Below are 21,081 nucleotides of genomic sequence, written 5' to 3' on the forward strand. Positions count from 1 at the left end.
GTTTATTTATTTTGAGAGAGTACGTGAGCAGAGAGACGGCAGAGAGAGGAAGAAGAGAATCACAAGCAGTCTCCGTGATGTCAGCATGGAGCCTGGGATGCTAAGAAAAAGTTAGGAATGGAAAAGGCAATTCTTTATCCTCATTATCCACTCCACGAACCGGGAGATCATAACCTGAGCTGACGTCAAAAGTCAGATGCTTAACCAAGAGTCGGGGGCCATGAAGTGCCCCTAAATTGATTTATTTAATCTGATTCCGGAGATCATCAATGCCTGTTCCAGATGATAATACACAGTTAATCAAAGTATTCTATGACTGCCTTATCCTATTGGCCAACTATTTTGGATAGCCATAAGTCTACTTTATTAAAAAATTCTTAAATGCTTGATGCTGCGTAGAAGATAGTGATGTTTGATTTTTTATATTTTATGAGTATATTCATATGTAGCCTATATATTACTAACTGAATGATCACGAAAATAAAGACACAAATTTAAAGCTATGACATCAAAAAGTAAGTTACATGTACAAGGCTTATTTTTAAGATCACATATTATTTTAAAAGAAAAATAAATTCAACTCTATGATAATTTCACTTTTAATTGAAGAAATGTTTTGGTTTCGATTCTTCATCCAACCAAATGTATTGAACACATCCCAGGGGATTTAGTGGTAAACAAAACCAATTTATTCACTCCTCTTAAGCAGTCTATAATCGGATGCAACCCACAGACCACAGCAAGCAAACAAAAAATCTTACATAATGATAAATCATATGAAGAAAATAAAACTAGTTGGTGAAGTAGAGAATGGTAGAGTGGACCCACAGTGGGGGGACGGGGACAAAGTCTAAATTATGATGTCAGAAAAATTCTAACTGCAGAGGGAATATTTGTGCTAAAGACCTGAGTGCCCAAGGAAACAGCCACGGAATCAGGTGCTAGAGCATTTGGGGGTGGAGAAACAGCACTTTCAGGCGGAAACAAGCCTGGAGTGTTCTACGGATGAAAAATAAGGCAGTGTGTTTAAAGAACAAAGACTGGACATGTGAGTAGAAAGAAAACTGTCAGTGAATTAGGCAACAGCCAAACATAGAGATCCTATATGCTGTGGTTGAGAGATTAGATTTTATTCTAAAGGAATTAAAGGGCAGTTGGAGGGTTTGAAGCAGGAGATTGTCATAATCTTATTTGAGATTTTAAAAATAGCTGTTGTATGGAAAATGAATTGAAAAAGAGACAAATTTCACCCATAAATTTTAAAAGAATAATGAGGATAACAAAATTTCCCAGTACTGGTATATTGAAATACTTGATTCATGATATGATCAACACTTGATTTAATTATCTCTCTGACCCTTTAAAAGCTATTCAGTGGGGATAATCTTTTCCTCCCATGGATGCAAATTTAGTCAAATCCCATGAATTACCTGCTTTATCCTGGTCAACAGACATTTCTCCAGTTGCAATACAATTTAGCGGTTATTCAACTGCTTTAATCTTCACTTAAAATCAGAACTTTTCAACCACCTTCAAGCTAATATTTATAATAGACACTGTCTGCCTTTTTGGATAGAGGTGAGGTCAGCATCTATACTCTCTCCCTGCTCTACTGTTCTACCCTTCCTAACCAATGACATGGACCTTGGCTAAGGCTGATGAAAGCATGGGAAGGTAGGTACTTGCAAAGCTGTATTGGTGGGGGTGGGGGGGTGGGCTGCTGCGAAAAAGTAAAGAATGGAAAAGCAATTCTTTATTTTCATCATTTTCCTTGGGTGTTGGCTTTATGCTCTGTGGACTTGGTAGATGTTCAAAGCTGATACTTTCTCTTTTGAGGTTTCTTAGGTTCTTTGCAGTTCAGGGACTCTTCTGTCAATTCCTGGACCTAGACACAGGTATCTCTATTCCAATCCTGGGTAACTGTGACTCTTTTCTAAGCTTACCTCCAGCACCAAATATTTCTGACAATGTAAGTCACTCTCAAAGATGTCATTTTCATCCTGCTCCTCAGGAACCTGAATTTCCTGGGTCTGCCCCTAGGTATCTCCCAAATTTCAGACCAATCTATTTGTGTCCCCTCTATAGGTTTTAGAGGGGTGAATAAGTGGGGAGGCCAGGGGACCAGTAAAGCAACAACTTGGCCCAAAAAAATAATTTCAAGTCTTCTTGACTTCCCTACAGTCTGACTCTTTTACTGTATCCCTGATATGGCTTAAGGGTCCAAGGATGTGGACCATTCCCTTTTGTAAACTCTGCATATGGCCATCTATCCCACATTACATTGGAGTCTGATGTTTATTGACATCTCATTTAAGATAAAGCAGAAATTATAGTTGTATTACATACCTGACTTTTTCTAAGAACTTTACTTGTAATAACATTTAATTTGATTGCCATGAACACTTTTCTTTCCACTAGTTCATCAAGAAGACTGAATTTGTTTATAGTTTGTGTTAAGGATGCAGCTTTGAAAAAAAGGCAAGTTATTTGTTCTAATCAAGTGTGCATCCTAGCGGAGAAAACAGTCTTTGAGACGATGAAAAAGTAAGCAAAATAACTTAATATGATGATAAGGGCCTTGATGGAAATAAAGAGTATGCTTGTGATAGAGAGCAGTGGCCCACATTTGAGAAGGGGCTGGTGGGAAAGATAGTTAGCAATGGGATGGCCAAAGATAGCTTCTTTCAGCAGGTCAAATAGAAGACTTTAAAGATGAGGAGATGAAAGTCCTGAGAGAAGAAGAAAAATAGTTTTCTAGGCCCAACGGAACTGGAAGTACCAAGGCCTTAAGGTGGAAAAGTATCGAAGAGATCAAGGAACTAGAGGGCCAGTGTGACCAGACCATAAACAGAAAGAAGGAAACTAATTCAGGATGAGACTGAATACTAGAAACCTTTGCCAGTACAAATTATTTGGAAAGTATGTAACATTCCTTTATGAAATCTAGATTGACAGGGTGTCTCCTCTGATATTCACATTAATACATATAAAATACGTTAATTTCAATAGGAGAGCTAATTAGTGTCTAGCTTGATTTGTCAATGATCATTTAAACTAAGGCTTGAAAGACATAGATCCCCTTTCAGGGATATGATTCAATTCTTTGCTGAACAAAGAAACTCCAAAACCCTCAGGGTGTAGAACTGTTTCTCTAATGCAGTGTACTGAAGAAAGACAGCCCACTGTGCTCAGAGTGAATTTAGCTGCCAAAACTCTGCAACAAAAAAACTTGGCAATTTGCTGAAGCAAATATTCTACTATGAAAATTTCAAATGGAAAAACTGCATAGCTCACGGTCTAAGGCAGTTGAAAAACAGGCTTCTAAAAACTGTGCACATTTAATCAAACAAATAGTCATATATAATCCTTACAAAATAAAATCTATTGGGGGAAGGAGATTTTTAAAGACAACGCCTCAAACTAAGAAAGATCCTGATGCATATTAGGTTTCACTATAAAATTGAATCCCAGCTTAAGTTTGCAAATATTTTGGAACTGAGCCCAGAACAAGTTCCACATGAGCCCCAAGGTAGAGCTTCGCACATCTCTTTAAATTTCTCTCTGACTAGAGGAATTGCTCTTCTGGGCCAAATTTCTGGACAAGAAGTAAGCATCTTGAGCATCAATGCACCTCTTTTTTATTCAGGCAAAATTATTCACTTCCTTACTCTCAGCTCCCTTGACATTTTGTAAGTATCTGTTACTTTCCTTCTCCTATTGCAAGTTGACCTTGTGTCTGTCTCTCATCTCCCCTTCCCTACCTTTTCAATCTCCACTGATGAGGTTATGCGCTCAACAGATTCTTAGGCTTTTTGTATTTGAAACTCAGTGTGAAGGTTAAATTTATGTGTCAACTTGGCTAGGCTATGGTGTCCAGATGTTTGGTCAACTGCCAGTCTTGATGTTGCTGTGAAAGTAACTTGTTTTGATGTGATTAATATTTAAATCAGTAGACTTTCAGTAAAAGAGATTACCCACCACAATATGGGTGAGCCTCATCCAATCAGTTGAAGGCCTTAGACAAAAGAATGAGATCCTTCAAACAGGAAGAAAGTTGACCTCCAGATTATCTTCAGACTTGAGCTAAAATATAAACTCTTCCCTAGGTCCCCAACCTGCCATAATGCTGTAAAAATTTCAGATTTGCTAGCTCCCACAATTACATGAAATAATTTCTTAAAATCTCTCATCTACTTCCCCACCCTCTGTGTGTGTGTACTATTTGTTCTGTTTCTCTGGAGAAATCCAATACATTCAGTAAATTTTGAACTAATGAACAAGTCAGTAATTCAGTCATCAATCTAATGAATATGGTCAATGTGAATTGAAGAACAGTTAACAAAGGAGGAGACTTCATATAAACTTTTGCATCCAGACTTCTCCAAAATCCATTTGCAATTTCAGATTTCTCCAACTCAAAAATTACAGAAAGCTATTATGTGCTGGGCCTAAAATTTTAACAGTGATTTTGGTGCTTTGTTTTTAACTGAGCTCCATGGAGCCCCAGATGCTTTTTTGATATTTGGGTTGGGGAAAGGTGGGTGGATTTAGGACAGTCAGGTCTCACCATTAGAGGAATTAAGTCAAGGGACAGGTCTCAGAAGGGTCTGTGCAATGAACTAGTTGGGAAAAAGCAGTAACAAATAGCACAATTCTCTGACAGCCTGCAGGTTTAACTTTTACACGTTTTCTCTACCTTTATAAAGGTTTTAATAACTTTCCTGTCAACACATTTTCCGTTAAAACTGTTGATATGTGGCATTTCTGGGAAAGGTGCTCAGGAGAACAGCAAATCAGATCTGCTTTTATCTGCCACTCAGACTGTGTGACTGGGATAAACTTTTGTTGTATGAATCTATGTTTTCTGTATTTCCATTTCCCCCACCCATATAGCATCTTAGCACCTACTGAGTACGTAGGAGTAGGCAGTAGTCGTGGTGGAAGGCTCAATATCTCTAGGTAGGATTCTGAACTGAACCAAGTTCAGACCTGTGTGAAGTAAGACTATGACTAATGATATCCCTGGGAAAGAAAAGATTCCTTTAATACTCTGCAACTAGAAAATCAATAATGTCCAGATATACTTATTTTTATTTTAGAAAATTATAAGATTCATTTAAAATCATCCTAATTGGAAGAAAACATAGTTCAAAGTGATAATCTATTCAAATGCACAGTTATTCCTTAATTTATCTGAATTGAATTTAGCAACCAGCACATTGTTAACCCTTTAATTATACATATGTTTTAAGTTCAATCTGAAAACTAATATAAGGATGAATGCATTCCAGTGTAGATTGAAAGAAATTTCTATGTAGGTTAAACATATTTTTGTCATGTATTTTATGATAACAGCATACACATTTTAATTTTTATATTCAAATATTTTGGTGGAAATGTCCAATTCATGATAGATTTATTAACTTCTTATTTTCTGGGTGATTTTTTTAAAATAAAAGTACAATTTTTTAAAAGAAAAGTTAGGAATCCAAAACTATTGTTTATAATAATATGATGATAATTTTAAAAATCTTCCATGTCTTAATTTTCTTAAATATTTACTTTTATTCCAGTTGTCTTTTATTTCCTCATTTCTTAATTTCTCTTCAATATTTACAATGGTAGAAATCTATGCTCTGTGGGGAGCCTGGGTGGCTCAGTTGATTAGGCGTCCAACCTTGGCTCAGGTCATCATCTCGCGGTCCATGGTTGGAACCCCACGTCGGGCTCTGTGCTGTCAGATCAGAACCTAGAGCCTGGTTCAGATTCTATGTCTCCCTCTCTCTCTGCCCTTCCCCCTCATGCTCTGTCTCTGTCTCTCAAAAATAAATAAATGTTAAAATATTAAAAAAGAAAAAGAAATCTATGCTCTGTAAACATTTAAACAATGAATTAAGTAAATAGGTGTTATAAAATTCCTAACCTCAAATGCCCTCTCCACCTGCTCTCTAACAAATATTGACTGATATGTTTTCATCAGTAACACTAATCCATGTACACACACACACACACACACACACACACACACACACACACTTTAAGCATTTTGTTACTGTTTTACAAAGATGGAATCATACTTTCCTTTTTCTTACTTACAGTTTATCAGGTCAATAGATATAGAACTACCACTTTTTTTTTTTTGTAATAGCTTCAAAATATTATGCAGTATCTTTACATGGCCTATTGATTTCTGTCTTGGTAAATTTTTTTTTAATTTTTTGAAATGTTTATTTTTGAGAGAGAGAGAACATGAACGTAGGAGGAGCACAGAGAGAGGGAGGAAGAGATCCAAATTGGTTCCAGGCTCTCAGCTGTCATCACAGGGTCCCAGGCAAGGCTTGAACCCAGGAACCATGAGATCATGACCTGAGCCAAAGTCAGACGCTTAACCAACTGAGCCACACAGGTGCCCCTCTGTCTTGGTAAATATTGACAGACATTCAAATTTTTGCCTGTATCTTTTCAGCAAGCCAATGCTGCAATATATTTCTATACATCTATTTATATCTTGATACATATACATGTATACATGCATATATATTTTGTTTTTCAAAATGAGGTGTAAAATAAATATCAATACAGACATTAATCAAAAGTGGTTTATATTCCTGACATAATTTTATTTATTTTTAATTTTTTTAATGTTTGTTTATTTTTGAGAGAGAGAGAAAGGCAGAATGTGGGCAGGGGCGGGGCACAGAGAGGGAGACACAAAATTTGAAGCAGGCTCCAGGCTCTGAGCTGTCAGCACAGAGCCCGACATGGGGCTCAAACTCACAAACTGAGAGCTGAAATCAAGAGTCAGACACTTAACCGACTGAGCTACCCAGTCGCCCCTTTATATGCATTTTAAATATGTATTCTATTACTTGCTATAAAACATTTTATGGGAGTTGTTTCCCATACCAAAATACAATGAAATAAAATAATAAAATTAGTCCTATATAGTTAATTGTGTCTACTTCCTCTAAATTGCTGTTTTTTTCCACATCAGGTCATCCACCAGAACTATATAAAATTTCCTCTAATACTTTTAGTGCTTAGTATTTTAAATTTGAATTTTTATCCAATGAATGTACAATACTTGATTTTAAAATTTTTTAATTTGAGGGCACGTCAGTGGCTCAGTCGGTTAAGCATCTAATTCTTGATTTCAGCTTAGGTCATGAGCTCACAATTTGTGAATTCAAGCCTGGCACTGGGCTCTGCCCTGACAGTGCAGAGCCTGCTTAGGATTCTCTCTCTCTCCCTCTGTCTCTTCCCCACTCTTTCTTTTTCTCTCAAACATTAAAATTATAAAATTTTAACATTTTTGTATTTATTATGAACACTACACAGAAAAAGTACTAAATTGATTTAAAATTTTTAAAAATTATCATCTATCTTGACCCTAAAGCTAAATCCAACTTAAAGTTATGATGGTATATGACAAATTAGAATACTCCATACTTGAAAATAACATTTATCATATGATTTACTAGCATGGAATAAGTACGTTTGGATGGTAATGTACTCCTTATGCATGCAGAAGTCTGAATTATCGGTAGCTAAGCTACAAATAAAGTAGAGTATTACATTTAAAGCTGTTTTGGAAATCAGAGCAAATTGAAATGAAAATAGATACAATCTTCCCATCATTCAGCGTTAAGGAAAATACCACCTATTATCAGCTTTTTCTTTCTATAGCTGCATTACATAGCAGGAAACACTCAATCTTTTGAATTATCCTTTTTTTTGAGAGAGGCTTATCAACTCCTCCCTATCACAAATATGTCTGAATTCTGTTTTCCCACGATTTCTTATTTATGCATTCTTTTTTCTGTATTTTTGTCTTTTTTAGGAGCTTAAGATGGTTCAAGTTGCTTCACTCTCTGCTATCTCTGTTCCAACCTCAGGTACTATTCAACTTTTATAGGAAGAAAAATGTGAAAACAACTAGGTTTATTACATCACCCCCACTTTCTTGTTTAATGAAGAGAAAATTGTGAAAGTTAAGAAAATGATAGCTATTATATAATTCTGAAGTGAAAAAAAAAAGATTTTCTAAATATGATATCCTGAAGCCATAAATAAAAAACAGTAAGAAATTTAAATACATAAAAAATAAGAACATATGTTAAAGACACATATATAGAGAAGTCAAAAATAAATGATAGCTCAAAAATACTGTCTGCAATACATATGAGGAGAAGGAATAAACTTCTTTAATATAAGTCTTTACACATAAATTTTAAAATAAAAATCTAAAATACACAGTACAGGACACATATATGAATTTTACAGATAGATGACAGTAAATGAACAATACTTTGTTCAGCCCAATGAAACTAAAATGAATAACTAACTTTTCAGACATCATAGAAAAAAAACTTTTTTTTACATTATTGTTGTGAGTGTAATAGTGAGATTAGTGAAAATTCTAAATAGCACCTTGGAAATATCTATAAAAATTTTAAATGTGCAAAAAATTTTGGCTGAGCAATTTTAATTTGAGAAATTTAGGAGCGCCTGGGTGGCTCCATTGATTGGGCGTCCAACTCTTGATTTTTGCTCAGGTCATGATCTCACAGTGTGTGAGATCAAGCCCCACGTTGGGCTCTGCACTGATGGTATGGAACCTGCTTAGGATTCTCCCTCTCCCTTTCTCTCTGTCCCTCCCCTACTCACACACTCTCTCTCAAAATAAATAAACTTAAAAAAAATATTTAGCCTACAAGTTAAAAACACAAATATGCAAAAATACAGCTACAAGTAATATCTATTACAAATTTATTGTAAACACTTAAATCTAGAAGCAAACTAATTGTCTTTGTCAGGTTAAATAATGGTTCATTGAGGTCTTTAAAGGAAACTAATAATTAGGTTTCCCATCTTCTCCCTCACCTTATTCCTGAACAGAATGATATTTGAGTGTAGTATGTTATCATTAACCTCAATACAGGGTAAATTAGGGCATATACCTCAATTTGGGAGTGAAATATTTCAATCCAATAGTGCATGCCAGCATGAGACAGACACAATTAGTCAATCATTGGATAACCAGTCTCAGGCAGACACTCCCATGAGGGCTTAACAGATGACCCAGGAAGGCTTAGAACATGAAGGAGAAGCTAACTCATGGTGTCTGGGAGCCTGGTGAGGTTTTTACTCTGTTGCTCTTCTGGACAGAACTGAGCAGGGATGGGAAGAAGGCAAAGGGAGAAAGACTGGAAAGGAGTCAGATGATTTTAGGGAAAATCTCTCCTCAAAATCCAAATTGTGGAAATGGTATCACCCTAAATATTAAGCTTTTTCCTTTTTTTTTAAAGCTGTACTTCATGATAGTAAATATAATATTTTTAATTAATTTTTTAGAGAGAGAGAGAGTAGGGGAGGAGCAGAGAGAGAGAATCCCAATCCAGTTTGGTTTTCTCATCATGGAGCCTGACTTGGGTCTTGATCTCACAAATCTGAGTGATCATGACCTGAGCCAAAATCAAGAGTTAGACACTTAATCAACTGAGCCACCCAGGCACACTATAATTTATTAAAACATTTAAAAAAATACTTAATAGATTTGCCTGTTTTTGTGCCATTAAAAAATTGAAGGGCGCCTGGGTGGCTCAGCTGGTTAAGTGTCCAACTCTTGATTTTGGCTCAAGTCATGATCTCACAGTTCGTGGGATTGAGCTCCATACAGGATTCTGTGTTGACAGCATGAAGCCTGCTTGGGGTTGATTCATTCTCCCTCCCTCCCCCTCTCTCTCTCTCTCTCTCTCTCTCTCTCTCTCAATAAATTAATAAACATTTAAAAAATAAAACAAGAAATTTAAAATTTTATGCATATGCTGAGTTTATTTATGTATATCACAACCAGGAAGACACATGCACAAATTCAACAGAGGTTGTTTGTAGGGAGAGAAATATGTAGGAGATGAATATGGTTAAGAAGAAACAGCCTATGGTTAAGTGGGAGAAACATCAAGGAGGAATAAAATAATAAAAGTAAAAATAAAGGTCAAAACTTAAAGGAAATGGAGGATGTGGTATAATAGCATTGAAACAGGTAAGTGAAAATGAGTATTTTCACTTGAGTTTTTCTCCTTTTCTATTCTTTACCCTCTGTCCTGGACAAATTCAGGGCAAAAAAACAAATGGCTTTTTTCTTTTTTTTTACTATAGTCCATTTTCCACAAATCCTAATAAAATTTGAATTGAATCATATTTAGATTTAATAGACAAAGGCTCTCTAGAGCACAATAACTATTGGATTCTTATTTTTTTAAGTTTGTTTATTTATTTATTTTAAGAGATGAGTGGAAGGGGGGGGAGAGGGAGAGAAAATGAATGAGCAGGGGAGAGGCAGAGAGAGAATCGCAAGCACGCTCGGAGCTATCAGTGCAGAACCCAATGTGGGGCTCCAGCCCAAGAGTTGTGAGATCACAACCTCAGCTGAAACCAAGAGTTGGTCACTCAACTAACCGAGCCACCCAGCCACCCCTATTGGATTCTTAAATATTGGGCAAATGTTTAGGAATATTTGTGACCAAGACCAAGATCTAATCATTTTCCCATATGCTTAAATAGTAGCTACGTTTAGTGGTTATGGCTTCATATTTTTCATATAACCATGTAATTGTTTTAATCCTTAGTCTGCCATGTAGTTAACCTAAAATATTATGTGTGTACTATGATAACACAAAGGATCAAATTGTTAAGTCTCACTCACAAGGCTCAGAGTCCTGACCCAATCATATAGTTTTACTAATAGTTTTGATGATATAAATCATCTCAATATACAGGCCAATAGCAGAGATCCAGGATAATGTATACACCTACATACTTTACATAGTAGAGTTGTCAGGAAGATAAAACATCTGCACCTTCTGTTACACGGCTTACGGTACATTTTGCGGACAGCTGCCCCGTGAATACACAGTTCTATATTTTTTTTACCATGACCTATTACAGACAACCTTGTCCAACCTGCTAAAAGCATCCCATAGATAGGGATTCTAGCAAGTATTATTCATTTGTTTGCCAAAAGTTCCATCCTTAAGATGTACAAAAGATTAGACTGTGTCAATTTCTCTTCCCAGGAGAAGTTCTACCAAAACTGAGTAGACTGAGAAAGAGACGAAGACAGAGACAGAGACAGAGCCAAATAGACAAGAGAGACAGAGAGAACTACTGCTTAACTATTTATATGCCAGATCCTTAGATGGATCCCATAAAAGACTCCTTTGCAGAAAGACAGATATGCAAATATCAACCACTCAGGAAAAGGTATACACAATGACTAATTTGAGATATAAAGAACAGAATATTATACATTTGTTACCCAAATTGGTTGGAGACTTCCTTTTTAATTATCAGTATCTTAAAATACATACATTTGCTAATTTGTAAATTTACGTAATATTTTACCATATTATGGCCATAACTACAAACAAAGAGCTAGAGTGTATTAAGTAATATTAGCCTTACGAGGCAGAATACAATTTCAGGATTTATACAAGTTTATAACTGACTTATTGACTAAGGATTTATTTCTTTTGATTCGTGTTCCTGTATGGCCCAGGACTCAAGAACTATGCTAAACAATATAAACTCTTGTACTTAACTAAACTAACCATTAAAAGTGATAAGTATAGTCAGACAAAAGTATATTAATATTAGTTACTATAATTAACGTGGTGAATATAGTAAGGTGTTAAAGCAATCATGTTATGGGATATTGTCTTCATTATAAATGTATACTTAACAAGCTGCTAAGATTTTACGTTTTCTTTGATGCATCTCTAATATGATAGTAAGAAAACATCTGGCAGTAGAATGGTTTACAAAATATTTGTTAAAAGTCAGTGAAAACAAATAGATTTTTGAATGATTTTCAAAGTCCACATGTCAAAACCCAACAAAAATTTTAAAAATTGTAACTTCATTTACATGCCCCCGGCATAGCCATTGCATCCTCAGATACTACCATACCAAAGGCATGTCAGTCAATAACTGCCAGATGAAAGAACCACATTCCTAAAAAGTGTTCTCTGAGTATTTTTAATACATCTTAAGTTCTGCTTGTTCTTATTAGAGGACTTTGTCTTCAAAAGCATGATTATATGTCTTCAAAAGCATTACTCATCTCAAACTTGGATGAAATTAGACAATTTTGAATTAAAGTAACTCTTATTTACCTAATATTTTTTCCTTTTTTTCACATAGATGTGAATTGTCACATGACCCTTTACTAAATTTAAATATAAGCTAATGATTCCTATGCCAATTAGTAAAATATACGTAGGCCCTAAAAATGGCCTGAGTTGTTTTAATTCACATGTAATCCATTAAGTAAAAAGTGCTATTCTAATTAGTGATAATGTAACAAATTTAGATATAAAATTTGATTGGTACATTTAAATTTAATCTAATTGGTAATTGCTAATCTAATTAGCAAATGCAATAAACTTAGTGAAGTGTTTCATCTGGGAAAAAAGAAAAATGCAATAATGCCAAAAAAGGAGAGAATAGTGAAGAACTTAAATTCAACTCATCTTCCCACCTAAGACTCGATCTTATAAAAAGGAAGCTTCTCCTAAGAGATAATTTAACCTATATTGACTCCAACTGTGTCTTGTATCTCATGAACTATCATGGGATTCAACATATTGTTATTCAAAGAACATACCAGATGTACATTCCTGTGTCTGATAGTAATAATAATTTTTTAAGTAATAATAATTTTTTAAGTTTGTTAATAAAGAAAAAAATGACAAAACATATTGGACAGCAGCCATTCCCTGATAGGGAATAGTTTCTGGAAAACCCTCTAGAAAATTATTTATGCAGGCCTTAAAAATCCTGGCACCACCATTCTCATGAAACATACGGCATTAGTAGTCTGTATCTATTATGTTAAACAAAATATAACAGCATATGCATGCTTTTCCCAAGAGATACTTTGCATATCTGCAATGAGGAGGGAAAGAAAACTGCAGTGTCTACAAATTCTTCATTAAAAGTTCGTTTATTTAAAAGCTAGCCTTGAAAATATATATATATAGTATTGATTTCTTGCTCTTTGATCTACAAAGTAATGTCAATTTATCAGAGAGTAAATTATCTGAGTCTCAATGGTCACAGAATTGAGAAAATAAGGTTTCTATGGTAACAAACATTTAGTTATTCATGCATTTATTTATTGACTGCCTACTATCAACAAGACAGTGTTAAATTTGCTGGGGATATAACACCAAACAAGACAGACAAGGTGTCTGGCTTCAGTGACCTTGCATGTTAGTGGGGGAAGGAACACAGTAAACAACCAATCGAGGTATAATATGATGCCAAAAGGTTACAAATATTAGGGGAAAACTAAAGTAGAGCAAAAGAACTGCTACTATAGAAAGAATAATCATGGTAAGCCTATTTGTGGAGCAGAAACCTTAGTGATATGAGAGACAAAACCACATGAATTTCTGGGAAGAATTTTCCAAAGAAGTGAACACCAACATAAAGGCCTTATGGTAGGAGCAGGTTTGTTAATTTAACAGTAAGGATATCATGAGCGCCTGGGTGGCTCAGTCAAAGTGTCCTACTTTGGCTCAGGTTATGATCTCGACATCCGAGAGTTTGAGCCTTGCGTCGGGCTCTGCCCTGACAGCTCAGAGCCTGGAGCCTGCTTCAGATTCTGTCTCCTCTCTCTCTACACCTCCCCACCTTCTCAAACATAAATAAACATTAAAAAAATTAACATTAAGGATATCAGTGTGTTATTAATGGAGCAAGGGAGAAGGAGAGTGGTAGATGATATAGTAGATAAATGATAATCGTGTGGGTTATTGTAAATCTAAGAACTTATGGGTTTTTCTTCTAGGTGTGGTGGGGAAATATAGGAGGGTTTTGAGCAGGGAAATTATAGTTTATATTTTAAGGGATCATCTGACTGTTATAAGAAGAGACTGCTGGGGCTGGGGACTCAAATATAAACAGTAGACTTATTTGGAGTTTATTGCTGTGATCAAGGTAAGAGATTTTGTTGATTTCTCTCCAGAGTGGTAGCAGTGGAGGGAATTAGAAGTGGTGAAATTTGGAATATATTTTCAAGTAAAGCCAACAAATCTTGCTGCCTGATGGGATTCAAGATTGAAAGCAAAGGTAATAAGATCTGTTTATAAGTGTGCTGTGGTTGTAGAAGAAAGAAGTCAAGGATTTCTCCATGATTATAGCCTGAGCAACAGAAAGAACAGATTGTCCTTTATAAAAATAGGGCTGACTTGGGGAAAATAAGTTGTTTTATATGGGGGGAAGGGGAAGATTATCAAGTTTATTTTGCACATGTTAATTTGACTTGCCTCTTAGTCAAGTACGAGATTATGTTGAGTAGTAGATCAGATATATTAGCCCAAAAGTCGGGGGGGGGTGGAAATCGAGGCTAAAGAAATATATTTGAACATTATCTATGTTTGAGCATAATATCCGAGCCACAGGACTGCATGGATTGCCTTGGAAGTGCATGCAAATAACAGAGAGAGGGCAACTTATGTTCTGATTGTCTATATGTACAAAATATCTCTTGTTGATACTAAGATTATGTATGTAAAATAAGGACATTTTAAGTAACTCCACTTTCTTACACAAATTGCATTACCAAAGGAATATCATATCTTTTGTAAGTGTTTGTGTATGCATGTGTGTGTGCGCCTATGTGTGTGTTTAATCTCATTTGGATAATGTATTTGATAAAATGCAACAAGGATGCACTTGTGTTATGTATCCCTGGTATGCTTTTTCTCAGACGCTTTCATTTAAAAAATATTTCCCACTGTTCTTCAAGTTATAATGGAATAACTGAGATTAGACCTGCCCTCGTGAAGTAAAGAGCTAATAAACTAAACAAAATTCATGAGTCGACTGTTTTCAAGCATTGGGTAAAAGAGAGTATAGTATGTGACCTTAGAGTGAAGAAAAACATAGAAGGTAAGCCCCACAGTCACATCAGATTTCTGCCTGGGTGCACTTCCCACACCACAGTGTGCAAAAGAGAGTCCAAGCAGAGCTTGGGATTCTCAATGAGCTAAGAAGTTGCGACAGCAGAAAAGCCTGAGATTTGCAGGGTAGGGTATCAAAGGAAAGGTAAATACATAGAAGGTGTGGTGGACAGAATTCTAAAATGGCCCTAAGATCCCTGTTCCTGGTAGCTTTTATAAATAACAGGACTATAAATACCACGATTAAGTTATATAAGAGGATACATTTGATTTTGAGTAAGAGAGATTATCTGGGATGAGTCTGACCTGTTAGATGAGTCCTTTAGTTTTCTCTAGCTGGTCACAGAAGCAGCAGTTAAAGAGATTATCCTTCCAGGTAGAAAGAAAAGCAACAGCCACCTTGTGAATTGTCTAGTGGCCACATGATAAGGGATGCAGGCAACTTCCAGGAGATAAGTGGCCCCTAGCTAACAGTGAGCAAAGAAACAAGGACACAGGTCCCAAAAGACTGAACTCTTCCATTAGAGTGATTGAGTTTGGAAGTGGCTTCTTTCCCAGGGCTTCTAGAAAGGAATATAGCCCTATCGAAACCTTGGTGTCAGTTTTCAAAAACTCTGAGGAGAGAACCCAGCTACTCTGTGTCTGGACTTCTGACCTGCAGAACTCTGAAGAAATGAATGAATGCTGTTTTAAACTGCTCACTAGTTAGCAGTGGTAATAGTGGTAATTGGTTATACAGCAATAAAAATGTAATACAGAGGAAGACGTCAAAAATCTGTGTAGGGTTTCCTGCAAGTCTTTGGACAGAGCTTTGCTGTTTATCAGCATGGTAAAATTCTGTGAGGACTAAGTCAGTGCAGCTGGACTGACTGAGAGGTGGTCTGAGATACTGGAAGTCATGCAGTACTGTGAGGTATTGAAGCTACGGCCCAGTTGGGATAGAGGGAACTTCCTGGGCATCTACTCTGTCAGCTGAAACCTCTGAATGGTCACACATCAGTAATGAGAAATGCTTCCTACACCCATGGCACAAGTTATGACTAAGGACACAAATGAAATTAAGATTCACAAAGAATAAAGTCAAGCCTGGTGATATCAAAGGATCCCCCTTAATTTAACTGCCTGCCAGAACCACGTTCAGTGCCCTCAAGATACAATAAGCAAAATTTCCTACAACATAACATTGACAATATCTAGCATATAGTAAAACATCCCCAAAGAGCAGAGAAGGACAAAAATATGGCATATGATCAAGAGGGGACTGGCAGAAGCAGCCAATAGGGACATAACAGAAGATGACCCAGATATTAGAACTGGTAGGCAAGGACTGTGAATAGCAATTAAAATTATGCATAATAAACTGAAGCAAAAATAAGAACATATGGGTAAACAGGGAATCTCAACAAAAACGTGGAAAATATAAAGAAGAACCTGGTGCAAATTTCAAAGACAAAAAGTACATGATCTAAAATGAAAAGCTGCATTAAATGGTCTTAACAGCATATTGAAAACAATAAAATGAATGATCAGTTAACATGAAGATGGAACCACAGAAATGATTCTATCTATAGGAGAGGGGGGGAAAAAGATGAGAAAAAATAAACAGGCCCTAAATTACTTGTAAAATAATCTCAAGTGATCTAACGCAGGTATAATTTGCACCTCTGAAAGAGAAAGTGAAAAAATTGGGCAGAAAAAAAAATTGGAAGAAGTAGTTGTCAAAAATTTTCAAAATTTGTTTAAAAACTTTTACATATCCTAAAGTCTAAGCATAATAAATCAAAAAAAAAAAAAACCTAGGTGTATCACAGCCAAATAGCTGAAAACCTATGACAAAGCACCCAGAGAATAAAAGCAGCCAGGGGAGAGAGACACATTCTATAAAAATATGGCTGACTCCTCATCAAAAATAATGCAAACACTTTTTTTTTAAAGTGTGTTAACATAGGATTCTATATCCACTACAAATGATACTAAAATTAAAACATTTTGAGATAAACAAAACTGAAAAGATGTATTACCGAAAGCCCTGACGTAAATGAATATAAATGGAAAATGAAGGTTTATGAAATGAAACTAACATACAGGGAATATAAGTATATGGGTAAATATATAAATAGTTATCTTATCATTTACTTAAGAAACTGATACAAAAATGATAATGCTGTCTTGTACAGTTACATGGCACATAGAAGTAAAATTTTAATAAAAATAACAAAAATGTTAAAAGGCATAAGTGGGATTATACTTTTCTAAGGCTCTTACATTTCACATAATGTGGTACAAGAGTTACCTGAATAGACTATAATATGTTAAAGATGCACATTGTAATAACTAGAGTAGCTACTAGAAAAAGGAAGGTGAGGAGTTAAAGTTGTAAGGCTTTAGAAGAGTAAACATGGAACCCAAAGAATTTTTGTAGTTAACTCAAAATAATGATCATAGAAAGGAAAGGAGGAAAAACAAAAAAAAAGTTTTAAATATGGAGTAGTAATTACCAAGATGCTATATCTAAACACAATCATATCAATTACTGTATTAAAAAAAAAAAAAACAAGACCCAACTACATTCTGTTATCAATAAATGCATTCAAAATATGAAATAAAGAGGTGTGGAAAGAAAAAATATGGAAAAAAAATATACCATCCAGTTTGTTTACCTAAGTTAATACCAAAGTAAACTTCAAGACAAAGGAATATTCTCAGAGATAAATAAGTAGACTTCAAACTATAAAAGGAAACTTATTAGAAGAACAATCTTTTCAGTGTATGGACCTAAACTGTAGAACTACAAAATACTTGAAGGAAAAGCTGACAGAACCAGAGGGAAATAAACAAATCCAAAATTCTAATTGGAGGCATTAACATAATCTCCTAATAATTGGTAGAGCCACAGACCAAAGAAAATTCAGTAAGGATATAAATTTGAATTATCAACTGACATGAATTAAGTGACATTTATAGAGGACCATATCCTAGAATTACAAAATACACATTCATACACTTTCTACCTTCACCAAGATAATCTATTAAGCCATAAAATAGGTCTCAATAATTAAAAAAAAAAACTAAAAACGTACACAGTATGTTTTGTGACCATAACTAAAACATATTCAAAATCAGTTACAATCAGATACATTTTTTTAAATTCCCATATTTTGAAAATAAACAACCTACTGCTAAATGAGCCATTGATCAAAGAATTCATGAGCAAAATTTTTCAAAGTAAATGATAATGAAAACACAACATATATCAAAGATACAGTTAAAGAAGTACCAAATGTAGATTTACTTTAAAATTTGCTTTAAAGTGCTTCTATTAGGAAAATAAGGCATGAAATCCATACTCTAAATCTCCAACTTAAAAATCTAGACTAAAAGAAGAAATTTAAATACACAGTAAATCATGCAATAATAAAGTTACGAGTGGAAATAAATGACACAGAAAAGCAAGAAGAAAGTAGAAAAGAATGAAAAGGAAAACAACAGAAATGGGAAAAATGGTTGATAGCACATATATCTAATATATACATACTCAATGCGTATAGCTGGAAATACATATATCTGACAAAGAATTTATGCCAAGAATGTAAAAGAACATCTGAAAGTAATGAATAACAATAAAGCAACCCTCAAAGGCTAAAAGTATTGACAAAGCACTTGATTAGGTACCTCTCAAAAGAAAAATGCGTGTATATTAATAAGCATACAAACAGGTCCAAAATCATTAGTCTTTAGGGAAATGCAAATTGAAGCCATGATGAGGTATCACTTTATACCCTCTACAATGGCTAAAGTAAAAAGACTGGTAACAAGGGATATTGGGGAGGATTTGGAGAAACCAGAACTCTCATATATTGCTAGAGGGAGTGTAAAATGATGAGATTACTTTGGAAAACAGTTTGAAAGTTTCTTATACACCAAAACATACACTTAGTAGATGACCAGTAATTCAAATTCTAAGTATTTACCCAGAAGAAGGGAAAATATCTCTCTGCAAAAAGAATTATATCAGAACACCACAGCAGTTTAATTCATAAGAGCCCCAAACTGTGAACAACCCAAATTCCCATCAAAACAGGAATGAACAAACAAGTTCTGAAATACTCACCAATGGATGTCTATTCAACAATAAAAAAGAGTGAAATACTAATACCTTCAATTTGCATAAATCTCGATGACATCATAGAGATCAAGACAAGCAGACATGAAAGAGCATGACTTCATTTATATGAAATCCAAAGAGAGGCAAAGCTACATCTATGGTGAAGAAAATCAGGTCATCTTTGCCTTTGGGGGTAAAAATGGACTGCAAAGGTGAAAGAGGGAATGTTTTGAGATGATTATAAAGCTTACTATCTTTGTTGGGATATTAGGTATGCAGGCGAAACATTTGCCAAACTCAAAACATAAATTTCTCTACAAAACCTAATCTCAATTAAGAAAAATAGTACATATGTATGTATATGCATATAAAGGCTTTTTAAATAGGTTGTAAAATAAGTAAAAATATGAATTTTTTACATATTTTATGACCTATTTTATCTATGTAAAATAGTCACTACCCTCATTACACTGCACACTTGTTTTTCTTCATTGCAACTTATTGTTACTTAACATAATGCTATATATCCATCTGTTCTTTGGTACACTCCCTCTCACTAGAATGTCAATTTTATGAGAAGAGAAGCTTTGTCTTGTTCAACCTTTAATCCACAGATACCTAGAACATTGCCTAGAATGAGGTAACCTAATAAATAAATATGTGTTAACAAACGTGAATTGCTTCATAGCGCACAATGTGCAGGTCCCATGCCATTTTCTTTTGCCAAAACAAACTAACTATATACCAGCCCTCCACTTACTAAAGTCATTATAAGTCTTTCCCTTCCCAGTGATCCAGAACTCTGTTTTTCACAGTCCAGAAAATAAATGTCAGTTGTGGCTTCTTCTCATTAATGCCTCCTAATTGCTGTTGATGCTATTTATTGTGCACATGATAAATTTAGAGGGAACTAGTTCTACTAACAGAAAATACTCCCTTCCAGCCCCCATTTTCCAAAGTGGTCAAAACCTGGTTTCTATAGGCATAGTGGTTAGTTCACCATCCTAGTTAGCACTCCATCTTGAGACATTTCTTTTCCTTAAGGAATGATTATAAACTCGAGTATGGCTGATCTCTTCTCCAGGACTCAAAAATGATACAGCCACTTTTTATTTTATTCATTCTTCAGGTCTTTAAATGTGGTGCAGTAAGACATCAAACAGAAATTGCTTCATGTTTCATCATGTTAGCAGGGAAGAGAGACAGCCCAGCATAAAACAGAGAAACCTCAATCCTAACCCAGGAAACGCAAAAGGAACCATAAAGAGAGGAGCAAAGAATCTTGGCATTTCAAGATACGTGAATATGACTGTGAACCACTTAGCTCCAACTCAATATCACTCCTGAAACTGGGACACAATCCCAGGGAGAACTTAGCAAACTTCTTGAAGAACAGCCTTTAAGATTTTTTATCGTGTTAGCAGTGGAGCTCAAAATTATTTAAATTATATGTGTGTGTGCATGTATGTGCATATATGTGTATATATATAAGGAATAATTTAGCATATATATATATACACATACATATGCACATACACATATATACATACACACAGGTATGTAAATATCAGTCATAGTTGCCACAAAATGCAAGAGTCTCCCAGCCCCTAAGGATATACAATTTATTTCTTCTAAAGCAGAAAAAAAAGATCCTCTTATATTAAATTTTCTATAACCTATGCATACACTAAAATTAAATCTCTGAATATATATTTTTGCCATATCTATCTATTATAATGCCAAAGCATAGCGTAAAACATAATTTAGTAGAGAAACAGTTCTAAACTTAAAAACAAAATATAGAACCTTCTTATTCATTACTGGCACATTTGGATGTTCAGTTATGGTTTTTGATTAATTCGAGACTTTAGAAAATATTGGTAATATTTTCTTAGAAGTCCTGACATCATCAGAAGTCCTAACATCAGCCACTGGGTGGCTCAGTCAGTTGAGCATCCGACTTCAGCTCAGGTCATGATCTCACAGTTTGTGGGTTTGAACCCTGTG

General features: G+C 35.0%; 1 long non-coding RNA gene across 4 annotated transcripts in view; it reads left to right on the plus strand.

The window, feature by feature from the left end:
- Nucleotides 1–872: 872 nt before the first annotated feature.
- LOC106980234 (uncharacterized) overlaps nucleotides 873–21,081 on the plus strand; it is a 60,681-nt gene continuing 40,472 nt past the window's right edge. Inside the window, exons 1-5 of one of the 4 annotated variants that reach the window (XR_008296300.1) lie at nucleotides 873–1,048; nucleotides 1,577–1,674; nucleotides 1,846–1,895; nucleotides 2,419–2,544; nucleotides 7,841–7,895. This is a non-coding gene — a long non-coding RNA (uncharacterized LOC106980234). The remainder of the gene's footprint in view (nucleotides 1,049–1,576; nucleotides 1,675–1,845; nucleotides 1,896–2,418; nucleotides 2,545–7,840; nucleotides 7,896–21,081) is intronic. The other 3 variants (XR_008296301.1, XR_008296299.1, XR_003419580.2) reach the window with 3 other exon arrangements.

This window comes from Acinonyx jubatus, chromosome B1, assembly GCF_027475565.1.
Source record: "Acinonyx jubatus isolate Ajub_Pintada_27869175 chromosome B1, VMU_Ajub_asm_v1.0, whole genome shotgun sequence".
Taxonomy (NCBI): domain Eukaryota; kingdom Metazoa; phylum Chordata; class Mammalia; order Carnivora; family Felidae; genus Acinonyx; species Acinonyx jubatus.